We start from the raw sequence: 20123 nt of genomic DNA on the forward strand, positions 1-20123 counted from the left end.
ACACTGGCTTTGATTTTCATATGCCTTCTGAGGCAGCAAATTGGAATAGTGCTAGACAACATCCCAACTCTTTTTCAATTTTATTTTGTCATTTACCTTCTGTAGAAGAATAAAATCTGTAACTCAATAATATGCAACTTCTAGATGTTTACTATTGAGCACACCAAGAGGCAAATCCTTTCATTCATAATGAACTAGTGAACTGCCCAAGAAATGAAATCTAGCAGTTTTATCACCAGACTCTCATCAACAATTTTAAATAAATTTGAAATGCCTTTATTTTCTTCCATACTGGGACTCAATTCTTATGTATAAAATTTTAAAGATTTACATAATTTTATGTAGTGAAAATCTATCGTTCTTAAAATTGAAGCATTTGTAGCTCCAATTCAACTGTTACCATTAGCTACTCACTAAGCATTCACGTCCTTCAGCTGCACGCACACTGAAGGGAAGGCGATATTCTCAGTGTAACCTACAGCCCTGATCTTCAGTGGTCCAACGGAAGTACCACTGTCACACCAGCAGAGAAGGGACACCATGGCCATCCAGTCAACAAAAGCAAGTTTTACTAGCAAAGCATCTGCTTCTTTTCCATGTGCATGGGTGTCCCTGACAGCTCATCAAGCACCAGGTTTCATCGTAACATCTAGTTGTAGGTGAGGGCCCACAGAACAAGCACTGCAACACAGCCCATGTTTCCCCTGCTGTATAGGGTACAGGTGCCAAAGTCTTTATTAGCCTGTACTGATTAGTAATGTACAGCTCCTGGAGAGCAGATCTACCACATCTGTGTTCCCTTCATTGCTGGGCTATGTCACCAACAACATACTAACCCACGGCCACTATCAGTTTATGTTCTCTCACTTAAATACCCTTAAGCTAGATATTGACTTCCAATTTTATTAAAAGTATTTCAGGGTAGATACCATGCAGCAGGTTTACCTAGGTCTATACACAAACCCCAATAACAAATGAAAATTCTTCAGATAAAGCAAGAGTAGTATCTTTTCTCCTGCTGAAGGGGGACAAAAAAAGTCAGCATTTTGCTGTTCATATACCACTCTTCATACTCTAGACTGCACTGAAAAATATAGAAAATAAAAGTACAACTTACAATTCAGACTACTCTGGCTAATTTTACTTAACCTGTTACCTAGACATCTGGCTTTTTACAAGGCAGTTCCATTAGTTCTAAGAATATACTACAGACTTTTCATTTTATTCAGAAAGCTTTACATTGTGTATTTAAACATAAATGCACTGGGTTTATTACAAACCTTAGCTTTGAGACTACTTTAACTGAAGTGTTACAATTGAGTTGTAAAGAGTGGAGCTGAGGTTTGTTTTTTTCTTTTTCAAAGTCCTAAATCTTTTAGTATATAAACCTATGTGATATCTTTTTGCAAGACAGTTCATTATCAAGGTTACCTAATGACAGAAGTATTACCTGAGTAAATCCTCAGGTTTATTATTTAAATTTCCCCCCACAACTGGACCAAACTCTAAAACATTTATTGATGGAAAAAATCAAGAAAGAAAAAAAAAAAAAAAAGTAGTAGCACTGTTTCAAGATGGTTACAAAATCAGGCACCATTTTCCCTATGAATTCAACAGGATTGTGCTCAACTTTTGGTTTCCCTTTCTAATAGAGGTTGCTCACTACTTTTTTTTTTTTTTTTTTTTTTTTTTTACTTACTTCTCTGTCTCTCATCTACTCCAATTAATTCTTTCCATTTGGTTCCTCCTTGATGAAGTGAAAAGGAAACTGGCATATCAAACATATGAATTTTTACCAGAATGCAGCAATTTGCTGTCAGTTACATATAGTCACATACACATACAGGAACTTTCTTCTACATGTTTCATGTAGACACAGCTGTTCACGATGCTGCTTGCACTGAAATTAACAGAGGACTTTGAATTTCTGAGGAAAAAAAAAGAATGGACTTGGTACTTCATACTCAATCAGCTCAACTGGTTAAAGATTTCCCATTAACAACAATCATAAGAAATAAATATTCTTAAGATCCTACACTTTCTACTCAGTAAGGGAGAAATACAGTATTTATCAAAACAAGTATGAAGTAAGCAATTGTTTTTTAGTGCAGACTCTGAACATGTACAGAAATATGTCCAAATTAAAATATTTATAGAATCAGCAGAGAAATGTACATGTTTACATGTCCTCTTCAAATGTCTTACACATATGTCCTCCAAAGAACAGTGGTAAGAAATAACGAAACCCCTCATTTATTATGACTGAAAGTTTTATAAGACACTCAATTTTATTAGCTAATTCCATGAATACCATCTGTTAAATTATTAATATACAAATAAATAAATAAGCTAGATTTAGAGGTGTTGGGTTTTTTTCTGGTACACAAGCAATGACTTGAGTTAGTGCCTCGGTAATGTGCCATCACCACCACTGAGTGTTCCCATTATTCTATATCCTCACCTCGCAGTTGCTTTTTAGGAAATTATGTTTGATTCAGTACATGCCTGGTTAGACTACACATTCCACTTGCTCTGCCCTTTCCAATAGAAAAATGGCTAGTTGCTTTCAAATAATTTCTCAAATATGGAAAAAAATAAAAGGGAGGGAGGAGGAGGTGCACACAGCTTTTCTTTTTTTAAATTCCAAATTTGCAGTGATTACATTAAAAAAAAATCCAGTAATCAAATTTGAGATCTATTAATTGCCAGGAATGAGTTTTTATTCTATCACATACTTGTGCACCACAACTATTTTGTGACTACCACTGATGAAGTGGTAGGCTCTAGGTGTCTTCCAAGACAAATTTCAGTGGCCATATTAGGTGGGGAGAAAAAACCCACAACAAAACCTTCAAGATTGCAGAGGTCCTTCTGGTGCCCTCCTTTCAGAGCACCACTCTGTGGTGGACCCAGAACTCTGTGAACTATTGGAACAGAAAAACTCAACACAAGGGGATGACCTGCTATGCAGAGTACAGAGGAACTAAGAACAGTCATTTGAAGTTAGAGAGCAAAGAGAACTAAAGTGAGACATGTATAACTGCATAATTCATAAAAGAATTTTAGGGGAGGGTGGATTGTTCATAAGAATAGGTAATTTAACAACTGATCTCTACTTTACTCACTTGGTTGTAAAATACTTGGTTTTGGCCTAGAAAGAATAAGAAAGTTTCCTACCACTTCATATGAAAAGTAATAGTAAATAGGTAATTACAGTACCTATGGCTGTACCATTCTTTCTGAATGTAAGGATCAAGATATAAAAGCAATGTCCTACTTCCACTGCTTCAATAGGACAAAACTTATTTTCCGTATTTGTATGCTGTAAATCTGCACACTTGCTACCCTGCAGTCAGCAACTGCTGGAACTTCCTTTGGAAGGAAAACACAATCTTTATTTTGTATAGCAGCCATGGACATGCTGGCTTTTTAGCCTTTATCAGAGAGGACCACTAGCCATCAGGCTTCCCAAATGGTATCATACCACCAACTCTAGAATCACCAGGATATGTATCAGTATTTGTAATTCCACAAAAAAGGTTCCTTAAACCAGCAGATCCCTCACAACCAGTCAAAGCTATATTTTCCTATTAAATGGGTAAGAAGCCAATCTCTACAGAGCATTTTTATCATGTTGTTTTCCTGTGTTACAGACTAGTCCCCATTTTGCTGCTTTTGTGTGTGACCAAAGCCTGCAGACCACGCAAAGAGGTACATCAATACCTTTACTGTTCCTTGCATCAAGCAAGTTTATGAAATTTTCCTGCAAATTCAGAAGTAAAGCTTGAGAGGCCAGTTTTCTCAGACTCCTTTCTGATAAGTAAATCACATACTCCTATTTAGCTACTCTTCAAATATATTTTCTACTGTTCTCCTACATCCTGCAGCAGAGGAACATAATCAGAAGGAATCATTCCAACTCGGATTTATACCAGAAAAGTCAGAAGAAAGGAGCATACTGACTCAGAAGCAACTTGGCTATCTTCACTGGCAAACAAGGAATATTTCTATGCAGAAGCTCAGAAAAAGCACATTTCCTTCTCTCCACTCAAAACATCATAAAACAATTCTACAGCAAGTTAGGAGACTGATGAACAGTTCAGTGAGCAGTACTGACTCACACCCTCTTTCTGACTCATGTTCTTCTCTTACTGATTAAGTCTTGTTTTGTCAAACTCATTTTTCCCCTAATTCCACATACAGTTACATGGAATGTACAGACACTTAACACATTTTATCAGCTCAAGTGAGCATATACTTTAATTTATCCTAGACTAGACTAAATTAACACTACTTCAGAAAAATTCTTATGGATTTTACACCCAGCAAAAACAGTTCACCTCTAAATGAAAAAAAAGGAAAAGAAAAATGTGCTATATGGGGTGTCACACAAAGATAACAGTATCACATTAGGAGAACAAAAAAACACTGTATTACTGACTAGGTAAGGCAGTATTTTAAAAAGTACTTTTATGGATACTTTTTCCCATCACACATGATTTTAAGTTATATTGTCACTATGACTTCAATTTTTTTTAATGAAAAATAATTAGTATTTCAAATTTCAGTGACAGCTTATGTATCTTGTGCTTAGTGCTACTCATGAAACTGTTTCAATACAGTGAGGTTATACTACACATAAGAAAGTTAATAGCTGCTTTAAGTTGATTCGCTAACCAGCTACTTGGAACTGTGATAGAAATCAAGCATAAGAATACTGATTTGAAAACCCTGAGATTTACTGGAATATTCACTATTAGGATTGCAGTCCTCAGGATGTAAAGAAAGCAAAGGCATTAGCAGTTTGCAGATTCTTAAGCTGCTTTCCTCTTTTTCCCTACAGATGAATGAAAAAGGGAGTATAACCACTGGCCTTAAACAAATAAAAAATGTCACTGTTCCTAGTATTGAAAATAACGTTATGTCAACATGTAATGAATTAGGCAGTAACACCTTGTTCTCCACAGTAGGGCTCGGTGTAAGAGCACTTCTGAATGGCAGTTATAAGGACAAACTCAAGTACTAACTTAGTACACGCTGTTGTCACTGTATCTGCGGGAGATTTAGTCAGCTTTTAATACAATCACTCCTGGCATACTGATCTGCCAGTTCTTCTCTTGAAAGGAGATTTGGGAGCTTTAAACAGAAGAATTGCAGAAAATCACATATTTAAAACGGAGTTCCACATCACTTCATTAACATTAGCTGGACTTAAACATGCACCAGTACTTTGTATGAATATGGATTGCAGAATTTAGGTCTTGAACTTCTAAAACCATTAGTTGGCTCTTCTACAACATGGACAAAATAACCACCCTCATCTGATAAACAGCATTTAATTGCCAGCAACTTGGTTTTCTACAGCTAATGTTCTCCCTAGCAAAAGTCCCACTGGGCTACAGTTGCTGTAAATACTTGAAGTTGTTAATGGGAGTGAAGCAAAACTTCTTGAGGGGAAAAAAAATACAAAACTAGCAATAACCACTGACATCTAACACAAACAAAAGGAGTGAAAATAAGGTCTTCCAAAAATTGTTAGGGTATATACAGAGGATGCTACTTTGATTATAAAGATTAAGAAAAAAAAAACATGCATTACATCTAAGAGAACACCTTCCCACGAAATAAATACTATAGCAAACAAGTAATCTGTAACACTTAATGAAGCTTCATCAGAAGAAGCAGCTTTTAGAGACATCTGTATGGTCAAACTCAAATTAAAACCATTCTGGGTGTCAGACAGTATAAACAGGTGAGGCTGCAAGAAACTACCACGTGTAGCAATCTTCTGGAGTAACATATATGCAGGCATCTGCTTGATGCATTTACTATCAACTTAATGATATCAAAACAACATTAAAATATACTATTCTCAAGCAGTTCTTGTCCTCTCCAGGAAGGGAGTAAGTCAAATAGTCCTAATATACCACCAAAATCTGATACTCACTGTTGCTATTCAGAATATTTATATATTTTCTAAAGTAGGTCTTTCCCTTTGTAGCAATTAATATCTTAAATTAGAACACTCGCTGTTTAACTCTCTTGTGTTCTACCCTGTTGAAAAGAGTAGCTATCTTGTCGAGCATTTTAAATAGCCAGGATGTGACTTCTTAACAGAAAATAGCAGCTGATCCTGACCAGAATCTACTCAATAGCTCCATTTTTTTGGCTATGAAGCACAGGGTATTTGTGAACACTGCTCTACATTAAGTATATTGATCCTTTGTAATGTCCAAGAACAGTGGCAATTCTAATGTTTTTTAGCAGGTAAGATTCCACTTGATCTCCATCCCTTACTGAGGGGACTACTGTGCAGGCACATCATGGTTCTTCCACATACATGGCACTAAGCGCAGTGCTGACATATACTGCCATGCATGCTTAACATAAAATAAGCAGTCTTTCAATAGAGTCCTGGGAGTCTGGAACTCTCTGACTCTCTGGAAGACTTTCTCCCATCCAAGATCAAAAGCTGTACTCAAACTACAGTCTCAAAGGTCACGGTTTAGAGCTCAAAAATGTATAATTAAAACATTACTTCATTTTCAAGTCTTGCATAGCCTTACAAGCCAAAACATACTTGATGTCCTTTTGGCTGGTCTTACTATTGAACAATAGATGCAAACAACATTTCTCACATTTAGATGTTTCTTGTAGCTAACAAAGCATGTTAAATCCTTTACACTAAGGGGATCACAGTATTTTTAAATTGTCAATCACTTCTAGTTTATGAACAAAAAGAATTCTTAACCCAATGTGTTAGTTTGAATATAATCAGGAAATGATAAGGTGATGTGATCAACAGCTCAATCATAAACAGAAAAACTTTTGCAAACTGTTCTACCATTTCATGTAAAAATCCAAATTTCAACGCCACTTATAATCACAACTGAAAAATCTTAAGCCAAAAGGCTAGAAGTTTGAAATTATTTCTAGCTTACATAAATCACTTCCTATCCTAGGCTATTATGAGTAACATAGAAAGTCTACAAATTACAGCTGTGTGATCAGTATAGCAAATGCTAACTCTTTTTACCCATATAGTAAATCTACTAGTCAGTTTACCTCCACAACATATTTTGCATTTATTATGCACACATCCCTTTTTATGAGAAGCATGATTTTTAGATAAATTGTGTCATTTACATATTCAATGGAAATGCTATCAGCTTATGGGAAGCACTGAAAAAAATTCCATTCTGATGCAAGACAGACTTTATTCCTTTGAAAGAGTAGTGTCTTCACTGTTTCAGAACTTCACCAACGCACACTGTAGTCAGTGCGCTAAACATTCATTTAAGGAAACCCAACTGGCAGCAAATGTATCCAGTGCTGTGCTAGCCAAACTTGCTAACAGGCAGAAATTACTCTAAAAGCTTACTATCTAACCATCTACTCAACAACAGGCAAGTTGTTTGGTTTTGTTCAAAAAAGAAAAAAAAAGAAAAAGAAAAAGAAAAAAAAAGAAAGAAATAATAAATCCTATCCAAAACCACACAACAGACACACGCAGACACATATCCCTTAGTAACAGTCATTTCGTTTAAATCATACTTGTTTACACAGCCTTGTATTTTAGCAAAACCATTAGAGTAACACACTTATTTTCACTTTTTCCTCCCTTGGAACTTTCTTGCATGCTGTATTTAAAATCATTTGCTATGGAAGACATTGTTCTTATGCAAGGTCTTCCTGGGTATCAGTTTTCACTAGAATTTTGGAGACACCGATTCATCCACTGGTAACAGCAAAGGTGGGAAATGCCACGCCAGCAGGCAATTCAGTTCACAGAGGTTGCACCTTCCTCATCAGTGCTACCTGATTACGAGGTATTAGCCTTTAGCCAGTTATTTGTATCAGTGAATCCCTGGATTGTTGTTGTAATAACAAGGGATCTATACTATTCTTTCTGTGATCAAGCAAGCTCACCACTAGGACATCTAATAGCTTTGTGAGGGTTTTTTGGCAGTATGTTGTTTATTGTAGGGTTTGGGGTTTTTTTTATTAAATTACTTCTTCTCCCTTGTCTTACAGCTGTAGTGGAAATGCTGACTTAGAGCAAAAATAAGAAACAGTAGCTAGCTGATTTCACATATTTGTATATTAATAAAATAGAAAGCATTGAAAACTGTATTTTCAAGAACAGCTACGGAAAAGGAGCTAAAGCTCTCAGAAACTGTAAGACAGAGACAGTAAGAAGGGAAAAGGTAACTGAGTGAGAAAGAAAAAGAGGTAGTTGCCTGTTGAAGATCAACAATTTTGAAAATTATATGCATGAAAATAGGCTGAGCATGACTTTACAGTGTTTATGTGTAACTTAGCATTGTCAACAAAAATTCAAACTGACAGCTTTTCACAGACTCTTGGAATTTCACTGAGAGCACATTTTAATTGATCAATCATTATACCTGAACCAGACACATGTGATCTAACTACGAGGCAGATGGAGGGCAGATAAACCTCTGTTCTTCACAGAACTGAAGCCGGGGGAAAGGGAGGGGACGCTGATAGCATTTTAGGAAGGGTATTTGTCCTCTCTTCATCTTTAGAGAAAAAAGTTCTTATTTTAGTTTTTGTAAACTTCACAGCTACATATTTAGCTACCCAAGACAACTAGGAATTATTACTGCTCATCGCAGTAGAAATATTTGTAATAATGTATTATGAATGAAATGCATTAAAAAACCCTCAAACCACAAACAGAAGTTGTTTATTTTAAGTCTCATCTGAGCTTAAGTTCTAAGTGTCAGACCACCACCTGTCAGGATACCAATATTTCTTTGCTTTACGTGGCACATGTGAGTCTTATTTGTGATCTTGAACTTTGGGGGCATACACAGGACTGTCTTTGTTCTCTTTAGAAAGCAGTCCACAGCCTACAGTGCTGCTTCATGAGAATCTGGTAACAGAATACAATACAGTGATTGAAAGGTTTTGCTTCCAAAGATTTACTTTATGTCGATAACTGAGGGGGACAGGGAGCGGTGATGACACTAACGACTTGCCTGATGGTAGTCTTTATTGAAAACATGGTATCTGCTTATTATCAAAGTGGTATCTGAACACCACAAGTAAATATTGATAGCAGCATCCTCACATATTACTGCTACTCTACAGATGCAACAAAGCAACTGAATAAGCACAAAGGAAAAAGAACAAGGCAAGGCTGATAATCTGCTTGAGTCTCAGGTGCCACAGGAAGTAGTGCCCAGACTTCATTTACCATACTGGCTGACCAGCACTTACCATTGCCAACATTACAGTCTGCCCCTCCGAAAAACACAAGCAGACAGGTTACATTTCTAGCCACTTTCTTATCTTAAACAAAAACCCAGCCAAACAAACAAAACACCCAAAAAGGACAAAACCAAAAGGCAACAAGAAAAAAAGCAACCATAAACATTCACAAGAGTTTCAGCTTTGAACTGATTACTAATCAGATTCAGTAAGCCAATAATCAACACATAGCAGGTCAGCCTGAGGAGAAAAAGAAACACCAGCAGCTTTCTCTCCTACTAAGTTCTTTAAGTTCGACAGCAAATTACAATGCACATACACAGTAATCACGACATGAATTGTCCATCATGAATCAGCCATATTGTGGGAGCAAGACACATGACAACTACCTGCGTTTCAATTTACTTGCCTGAATATGCACATACAGTTTATCTTATGACTAAAATTATTGTGAAATAATCCTATTCAATCATATCAAGCTACTCCAACACAAATCGGACATGGCATTGCAAAATACATGTAATCCTAAAAAGAGTCAGCAAAAGTAGCAATCAGCTCATGCGTATTTAGAAGTGACCACAGTTTGACAGAGGGGGAAGAAAAAACAAAGCAGTGTCAGTGTTGGTTTGCAGGTAGGAGAAAATGTGCCTTATACTGTTCTGCTGGACACAAATGGAAATGCACAGCACCATAATGGGTTGTTATCAGATTTATTAATAGAAGTCAGTGACTTGACAGTATTTTTAGACTAATGTTTTAACACAAGATCTTCAAACTGAGAGTTCACTGTGTTTCAATACCCCTTATCAGACTAACAGTTTTTATCAAATAATCCAGCTAAGGTCAATATAGGCAATACTGTGGTAAAAAAATAAGCATCTGAATATGCCAGAGTGATACTGCCAAAACTTAAAACACAGTATGTTGATATTTTTAGATAGAGAACCCCCCCCAAGTTAATCTGTTTGACGTTTCCCCTAGAAAGGAGGTCTAAGTAAGATATGCTGGCAAGAAAGTAGGTTGAAAAGGAACCTTCTGAAAGAGCTAGTGTAATGACAGCTGACAGTTTTACATAAAACAATAAAAAATTCACTTTTCTTGCTATGATAAAAAAGAAGAAATAAATCGTGCAGCAAGTAGGACACCAGATCAGGCCAGATGTTTATGGGACTAACACTGCGTCACACAAATATTGGCTCAGATCCAAAGAGACAATTAGGACAGTGTGATTCTAGTAAGATACTTCCTAAACTTCAAAATGATATACTGGAATTTATTATACCATGAACTAACAGCTCATGTCAGGGACCTTAAATTGCTAAAATCTCTAAAAGCACATTGTATTATACTTAATATTTAGTACTTAGAAAGCACAGAACTGCATTCCATTAAATAAATTATTTATATGTAAGTAAAAAATTACATAACCTCAAATGGTTAAATCAGCACAGCTATAAGGAACAGAAGACATACTCTTTAAATGAAGAAAACAACTATAAATTTTATACTGTCTTTAAATTACCACATTTTAAAGAACAGCATCCCAAAATACACACCTTGCAGCATTCTACAACCTACAGCATCGGAGCTGATTAAGCACTGACATCAGCAGCAAAGCTTCTGCTCTCTAAAAGCATTGTTCACCACTGCAAAGTGCAGAGGAAAAACAGCTATTTCATAGACCTATTGTGAATGTATCATTTTTCCCTCCTCTTCAAAGAAATCCAGCTAAAAAAATTTCTGTAGTTCAACTGTTTGACATACCTGCCAAAGTAATTTTTCACAGATAAAGCCCCATAAATTCTTACCACGTTCACGATTTCAGGGACTGTCAGGCAGATGTAATATACTTACAGGATTAATTCAGTTAACTTCAGGTGTGTAAATACAATCCTTATGAAAAAACAAGTGCTGCTTCTTTCACTCTGTTCTTTTTCCACCGCACGCGCACACACACAAAAAAAAAGCCAAAAACAAAACACAACAAAACCAAACAGAAGAAAAGCATAAAGAGAATACTGATTCTGTTTTATTTCTCAATATCCATAACGTTTCATTACTGAACTATCAGGCAAAAATAATAAAAGGATAAAAGTTCACAAGCCAGCAGCTGGCATCAGAGGCACCCTCCATAGCCGAATTCAAAAGAAATGTCAGTTAGAGTGGCAGCAGCTACAGTCAATGCTGGAAGCTGATGCCTCTGCGGGAAGAGAATGCTGGGAGATTTTCCCAATCTGTGCTGCAGCCTAATTCTCATCCATCACTCCTAACTGCAAGGAGAAAATGGAGACATAAGGAACGCAAATTGAATTATACTTAAAGGCAAAAAGGGAGTTACCTGAGTTTTTCCTGAATAAGAATGAAAAAGATGCTACAATTAAAGTAAGACAGAAAAGTATACTAATGCAACTGCAGCAAAAATATATCTAACATACAAGAACTGGCAGCAAGCAGCACTGAAGAAAATTAACTACCTCATGTTTGATTTTCATTATCTGATGGTACTCAAACAAGCAAAGAAAAATATTAACCCTTTAATGTTCTTTCCTCAGAAATCCAAATTTTTAGCTGAAGTCCCATAACCAAAATAAATCAATAGCACAGAGAGAGCAAATAAACAGTAATCTTCATGAGTATCAACAGCAATAGGAGAAAATAAGACTCTGAAGCAGAACAGCTGCAACACATAGTTTTATCCCTTTAGTCTAATGTCTCCAAATTATACATAGGAAAGCTCAGCATATGGGAACTAAGCAGCAGAAAATCAAACTATGTCCTCCATCATTACCTTGGATAAGTATTCCTTAAAGCTGTACCAACTAGACTAGTAGCACCTATTACCTATTCCTAGCTATGTTTACTGTCATGAACTGAGTTTTACTCACAAAAATGCCTCCAATAAAGCCTTTAAAACACAATGCAGGAAACTACAGATTTGCATTTAACATACTAGGAAAGAGTCACACAGTATTTCCTGAAACAGGAAAGAAGAAACCAAGCGCTATGAACAAGTAAGACAGGCTTTGCAGGACAGAGCGGAGAAGAGAAGTTGCAACTTATAGGCAAGACTACTTTTAAAATCAGGATGTTTCTACCTTTCCCTGAAATTGTGCCTGTTACATTGTTAAAGACCAAGGAGTTCAGAGGCAGGAGAGTTCTCCACCACATGACTTTGAAATAGTGCTTATGTGTATATTGTCACTTATTCTATTAACATTATTTGGTGCAGGGGAGTCAAAGTGCCAGGAATTCTCTCATCTTTATTGCACATGAAAGGTAAGGCAGTTTGGAATCAAGGTTAAGCACTCACAAAAATTTACTCAGATCACACACTAACTCAGTACAAGTTACAGACAGTCCACACTTGAGGCCTTAGAAAGTACTTCCCAGTAAAAGCTGCGAAAGTGAGGAGCACATTTCCACAAAACAGACAAAAGCAAGCCTTCTAATACACACCCCAAGCCACCTTCTGCTCAGATTGTTTCCCAAAATGTTTAGACAGTTTTCAACCATCTGGGAGGAAAAAAGACCCCAAACACAAAACAACCAAAATATGACATCACTAAAGACCAGAGAAGTTTTTCTTTGTGTGATAACTGTGATAGTTTGCAAGCCTTTTCCCTAAAAACAATCCTCCTTCTCAATATCTGAGTAAGCCTTTGCCTACAAGTTTTTATTTTTTTATCAATGAGTTAGAGCTCATCTTTTAATTTTCTTATCTCAAGTACTAATGACTGAAAGATTGTACCACCAGTCAACAGTATACAGTCTACATCCATTTAAAAGTCTCAGAAGTTAATCAGAGGAAGGCAATTCTTGATTTACACAACTGTAACTTGCATTATACAGTTTTCATTAAAGTACAGGATAAACATTAATTGCCTGAAAGAAATGCAAAGAAAGAAAACATAGATGTGATCAGCAGATCATTCATTCCAACAGAGAATCGAGATTCCAACATGCTAACTAATAGAGTCTACAAGTCTCCAGGAACCCTCACCCCAAAAATATATGAGTTTACTGCAACAGCAATTATTTATTTTTCATGGAAGAGCAAACCACAAGAAGCAATGCAAATATTTAAGCTCAATTGAGACAAGCTTTTTTCAGTGGAACCCTGATTACTGAAAAATAGGCTGTGGTATCTTCCTGTGTGTTAGATTTTCAGTGAGGGCTTGCAAGAAAATTGCATGCTGCTGAAAGAGCTGCAGAGTTTCAGGCATTTCTGAGTAGAATGTCTCTGAGATGTTCAGTTTGTTTGGGTTTGTTTTATTTATCCCCCCACCTCTTGTTTTTTCCCCTCCTTGTTTTAAGGAGCTATGCACAAAGGTGAGATTGCACATATCAAAGTCAACATAACATAAAAAGTTGCACAATATGGCCTGAAGGCTTCTACCCAAATACAAACACACAGAAATCTTACATCAGAGGCAAAAGATGTAGTTGCATTAAGGAAGTGTTAAGAATGACACCAGTATTGCCCACTCAAAACTCCTCAAATTTAAACAAGCTATATCTAAGAACCGTTTGGGGTAGAGAAGGATTAGTGAGATTAGGCTGGCGTCTCACTAATGCTGTTGCAAATCTTGAGGCTCACAATATAAAGTAGCTACTGTGTTATATTTCTGGAGCTATGAAAATGTTATTTACTGGATACAAACATCATTTTTACTGGACTTATTTTTTTCTCCCTTGACCCTGAGGGCCAAATACAAGAACATAAAACTTTGATAATTTAAATTGTCACAACTGTTTCTAACCATCTTAAAACAATGTCATAATTTGAATTCAAATTTATAGAGGAAGACAAGAACTGTTCTTAAGTAGTTTTCAGCTCCCTGAATTCAAGTTTTAATTTAGGGCCACTTCCTCAGCTTTTCATTTAATGACAAAGCACACACGTGCAGGTGTAACTAAAATCTTAACCACACTTCTGAGATTACAAGGATAACCTGCTCTAACTTCCTTAAACACTTCTGGCCCTTAATCTATCATCCCAGTAATACCACACAGAGCTGCTTTGGTAGGATCAAGGATTAACAGTATCCAGCTTTGGGCAGGAAAAGGAAATGCAAAAGAGGAACGATAATATAGCAATGAAATATGCCTCTTTCTGCTGAAATTGATAATGACAGAAAATCCCACTGATTACATTAGTCATAAAAAAGTAATGAGTCTAGTTTTCCACAGAATGCTAGCTTCCACCTTTTCACTACTTCATTTTTTTAAAAATGTGTTTAAATGAGATCTCACTGTCTTCCCACTCTTTTAACCTTCTTGTAAAATCAAATAAAGAGAATAATTTAAAAATATATACTCTGGCAAGAGAAAATATGGATCTCTGCATTCCAAAAAAGAATTTTGAAGTAATTTGGGGGAAAATTAATGTAGCAGAAATAAACAGGGGAAAAACATGTCATAGAAGTTGAGAATTATCTGATTATCTATTATTACAGACTGAAATTAAAGGTCATAGTTTTTCCATTATAAAATTCAGGTATTAATTTTTTTATTGAGCATTTTTATCAAGAAGTAAATAAAGGAACAACATACATAAATCTGTTCCATCTACACCTGTTTTTGAACATGTAGATGTCTGGCAGGTAACAGCACTGGGTTACCTTGCAAAACAGATTTGCCTAAAACTTCAAACAAGCACACACTGTCATGGAAACAGAGAAATATTTGGTAAAATGTAGCTTACCACAAGAAAACTTCTTGCCAGAGGCTTGACTTTCCAAAACAAGAAAGAACAATTTCTCTCCATTTACTCAGTACCTTTAAACAATCTAAAACCCATTCTGAGTTAACGCAACCATGTAATGGCAAATATTCTTTCACATATACTCTACCTATCCTCTTTGTAAGGCAAGAGATGCTACATCTGAAGTTACTGCCAAGCCAGTACTTTGAAAACTTACTAAGACTCTTTGGCAGAGAAGATATTTGGTGAAATGCTACTGCTTGCTTCAAGCAAAATGGCAGATTAATCTACTGGAATAGCCTTTATTTGTCTTTAGCACTAGTAAGTAGAGAACTGCATTTACAGGTAGAACTTAATTTAATGATCCCTCCACATTTCCACAATTCACGTACCTGGGACTCACTACAAAACTGTTCTGGAGCTGCTGCGTACACCTAGAGTAGCCATTACAAGTAGAAGATTGCGAAATAATCTAATCCATTTAGACAACTGAGCAAAAACTGATTTCCTCCTGGACGCTGTCCTCAGAGACAACAGCCATTACTAGAGATTTAGGGAAGGATGTTATCCTATTAAGATAACTCATTGCTCCTTTAACATCTCACCTACACTAAATGGTATCTACAGTTTAGCAATAATATTTAGGGAATAAAGCCAGTTAAACTCAAGATTAGCAAAACTATTTGCTAGCATTTACTGGAGCAATATATAAAACAGTGTTACTCTCTATATATTTTAGTTTAAGAATTACAGAGTTGTGTATGAAATACTAGGAAGATATGGTTTGCACACATTCTTTCTGAACGTTCTAAAGTAGCAAGTTGATCTGACAGAATGTGAACCAGCTCTGATCTCCTAAGTAAGTATCAGCAGTCTTTGCAGACACAACTCTCTACAAAAAAATTGGGTATAACCAACTGCAATAAGGCAGTGAAATCAATAATCGCAGAGCTGTAGCAATGCCACATTCTTATCTGAAATAAGAGACCAAAACATCGCTACATAGGAAAATTTTAAGATGAACATTACTAACAGCAAGATCAAAATAACAGACACCTGAAAGGTTTAACGTCTGGTAATTCACTGTTTCAATGCAGTAATGTTTCCAAGTTTCTACTACTGTATTTTTAATAGAAAAAAATACCATTGCATCTAGACAGGAAAAGGTCAAGAATAACCAATGTGGCATTCTATTTGGGAAAGCCTTCCCCCCAGGCAAATTACCAGCATAATTTGAAAACTACAACAAAAGAGTTCCAAGACAGGTAAGATTTAAGACTTCCATTAAAAGTCGCAAAGTTTTTTTTTCAGTTCCTTAGGCATTCCTTTAAATAGCTGTACCTTAAGAATTTGAGAGTCTAATCAAGTGAAGGATCCATTGCAGATAAACAGAACACACAGATTTCTATAAAGCTTCCAAAACTGCAGAGTAGCTAATTGTTTAAATACAGATAAAGTCAGCAGCAGCAACTATTCCAGCTGTGATTATCCTACTCTTATTGCTCAGATACTCACAAAGTGAACTGCCTCTCATGAACTTCATTTTCAAAGGAAGCAACACGTACAATCGCCAACTGTCCACTCATGTGTCCCATAATCTTAATAGTTTAACATATTGGCCCATTTCAATCAGCCAAATTCGACAGAAAGCGACTGGACTCAAAGAGACAATTTAAATCAGTAACTACATAGTGCAGAAATACCTGAATGGGTATGAACTGAGGGAAAGGCTACAGTGTAATACCTACTTTTCTGTTTTGTTGGCCTGCTGAAAAATCAAGCTACTTAGAATCACAGAATGATTTTGGTTGTAAAAGACTCTTATCATCAAGGCCAACTTTTAACCTAGCACTGCCAAAGCCACCACTTATCCATCTCCCTGAGCACCACATCTACACATCTTTTAAATACATACAGAGATGGTGACTCCACCACTCCCCTGGGCAGCCTGTTCCAGTGCCTGACAATCCCTTCAGCAAATAAGCTTTTCCTAATATCCAGTCTAAACCTCCCCTGGCACAACTTGTTGACCATCCAGGAGTACAGAGAACACAGGTGTAGCTGGGCAAAAGGAGAGGTAAGGGTCATGAGAACATCTGCAGGGAAAGCCTGAGTCATCCAGTGGGGTAATGTGTAGGTTTGTAAGACAATAAACTCTGTGAAATGAAGCTCTATTAAATTAAGTTCAGTTAGTTCAGTGCTCATGGCACATTCTTCAAACAGCAACAGTGCACACACGGAATCCCAGAAAAACATACTGATATAAACACTCAAAACTTACTGTAGACATTAATAATCAAAGTATATAAATATAACATGAAGATGACTGTGTAAGTAATTAACACTTTTGAGAATCTTGTGAAGGTTTCTCAGTAAGAAATCTCCTTTTTCCTCTGCTATCCAGGATGGCTAAGAATTTACAGATCTTTAATCAAGTTAACTAACCAAAGCCTACAACAGCCTCCCTACCTGAACAATATTTTATGAAAGCTACTCAAGACCAGAACCACTGTGTCAAAGTAGCAATGAGAGTAACAAAGGCCCATATCATATTACAGCCGTCTATGATACAGACACACTCGGAACCCCACTTTCCATTCAGAATAGTGTAATAAATTTTTTTAAGAACCTAAACTGAAGAAATCAACAGTAATTTGGAGGAATGGTGCTGTTCAGACTCACACTTCTAGTACCTTCTGTCAGTTGACTGCAGCTAATTAAAATCTGACAAAATATAAATCAAAACCACTGAAAGGGAACTCCAAGTTTTTCTTCCAAAGAGGAAGAAAAGATTACAATCAAAAAGCCTCAAGATTTCATAGCAATTTCTATAGTCTTATACTGTAAAAGTTGGAATAATGGTTGAGATTTTAGAAAAAGGCAAAGAAAACTAGAAGTATTTTTCTCTTTACTATTTTGAGTGCCTTTAGCCATACTAGAAGTCAAAAAATAGTAAAATATATACACAAAGCATGAAAGCACTCAGAGTTTGATGCTGAAAAAGTCACATACTTTTTTGTCCTTTATACATCCAGTTGGGTTTGGAGGCTTAATACTTTCTTCCTTTGGATCAACTAAAGCATCCCACTTCTTCAGTAAGTCCTACTTAAGTAAGTACTACTTAGATGAATAACTGTTTTGAGGCGTTACCATGAGGCATGCCTGAAAAGGTCATGTAGAGTCATTCATGAGTCTGAACATTTAACCTAACATTAAAGTCAGCAGAATTTTTGTAGATACACACCTTTCTGATGATTACAGTGAGATACTGTTCTTGACTGGTTCAGTAGCATGCCATTGAAGAAGAGTCAGGTTAATCCCTGAATTATTTCAAGGTTAAACCTGCTCTCTTTTATTCACACTACTCAACTAACCACATAAAAAAGAGACAGGCTCCATGAAGAGCATTCAGTGTACGCTGCATGTCTCATGATGGGTCAATGTACTAGGCTTGCACACTGACTCCTCACAGAATCACAGAATCGTAGGGGTTGGAAGGGACCTCTGGAGATCCCTGAGTCCAACCCCCTTGCCAGAGCAGGAATATCTAGGGCAGATCATACAGAAACACATCTGGACAGGTCCTGAAAGTCTCCAAAGAAGGAGACTCCACAATCTCTCTGGGCAGCCTGTTCCAGTGTTCCATCACCCTCACAGTAAAGACATTTTCCTCATGTTGAGGTAAAACTTTCTGTGTTATAGTTTGCATCCATTGCCCCTTGACAGGGGCACAACTGAAAAGAGATTGTCCCCTCCTTCTTGACACCCACCCTTCAGATATTTATATACATTAAAAAAATCCCCTCTCAGTCTTCTCTTCTCCAGACTTAACAGCCCCAGGTCTCTCAGCCTTTCCCCATAAGACAGGTGTAGTAGAGATAGCTCTCTCTTGGACTCTTTCCAGCATAACCCTGTCCCTCTTGAAATGGGAAGCCCAGAACTGGACACAGTACTGCAGGTATGGTCTCACTGAGGCAGAGTAGAGGGAGAGGAGAACCTCTCTCGACCTGCTGGACACACTCTTAATGCACCTTAAGACACCATTGGCCTTCCTGGCCACAAGGGCGCATTGCTGTTCCATGGACAAACTGTTGTCCACCAGGACTCCAACGTCATTCTCCATGGAGCTGCTTTCTAGGTCAGCTCCTAATCTGTACTGGTGCATGTTGTTATTCCTTCCCAGGTGCAGGACTCTACAATAACTCTTGTTGAACCTCATTAGGTTCCTCTTTGCCCAGTTCTCCAATCTGCCCAGTCTGTCCAAATCTTACTACTAAATACATTAAACATTCAGTGCAGCCTATTTTTATGTATGCAATTGTCAGTTCAAATATTGCAGGTTGTTTTCAGAGTCTTTTGAAACTGCATTCTCATGGTTCTAGGTACTGTACTTTGGGTGGGGTTTTTTTTATATAGCTGTTCCACAAGCTGAAACAGTTCTTGAGACATGAACATGAATTTGGGCATTTATTTTCTATGTGAAAAACAGAGACAATAAGATTCATTAGAACCACATTGTTTTTTAGAAAAATTATTAAGAGCTCACGTAATGCAGTTACTCACACTGTGCTTTCTCTTAGGGTTTTGCAGGACCACCCAAACAAGAACCATGAGTGGTCCTATATTACTGAAACAGGCTGAACCAAAGCCTATGAAACTTGAACAAATGAAAAGTTGGTTTTAGAATATACATACACCAGAATCTGTCAACCATGTAACAGTGCAGGTATAGCATCTTGGGCCAGCGGACAAGGACAGCAAACATAGTGACAAGTGTTCAACTAGAGACATTAAATAACAACATGATTTCTATCCCACTAATATTCTCTCCACCATCTCATATTTACTCTTCTACATAACAGTTATTACAGACAGAAGCAATACCATCAGTCTAACATCAGTCTGTGTTCTACTATAAAAAGTGTCTCTGCATGAAAACTATGAGCATAAAAGATGAATAAATCCAAGTTTTACATGCCAGTATTAAACAGTCTTGCCCAGGTCAGGTATCAATAAAAACAACAAAAACAGCCTTCTCACAGAAGGAATGGGTGTTGTAAAAATGTTATCATAAAATAAACATTACACAGTCACTTTCTTCCCTCTCCCGAAGGGAGCAAGGACCAGAGCGAAGTTATCTCATCATATAGCAACTGCTAGGGAGTCAAAGGAAGAAAAAGTA

At 36.8% G+C, this 20123-nt stretch overlaps 1 protein-coding gene across 3 annotated transcripts in view; it reads right to left on the reverse strand.

Moving 5' to 3' along the window:
- The window catches only part of TTC39B (tetratricopeptide repeat domain 39B), a 95379-nt gene that overhangs the window by 40964 nt on the left and 34292 nt on the right, over nt 1-20123 (reverse strand). Inside the window, exon 1 of one of the 3 annotated variants that reach the window (XM_051642915.1) lies at nt 11092-11388. The exons of the other annotated variants lie outside the window; for them this stretch is intronic. The gene's annotated coding sequence lies outside the window, so the exon portion shown is untranslated. Of the gene's footprint in view, nt 1-11091; nt 11389-20123 lie in introns of those variants that run through there. 3 annotated transcript variants of the gene reach the window in all.

The sequence above is a fragment of the Apus apus genome, chromosome Z, assembly GCF_020740795.1.
Source record: "Apus apus isolate bApuApu2 chromosome Z, bApuApu2.pri.cur, whole genome shotgun sequence".
In the NCBI taxonomy this organism is placed as follows: domain Eukaryota; kingdom Metazoa; phylum Chordata; class Aves; order Apodiformes; family Apodidae; genus Apus; species Apus apus.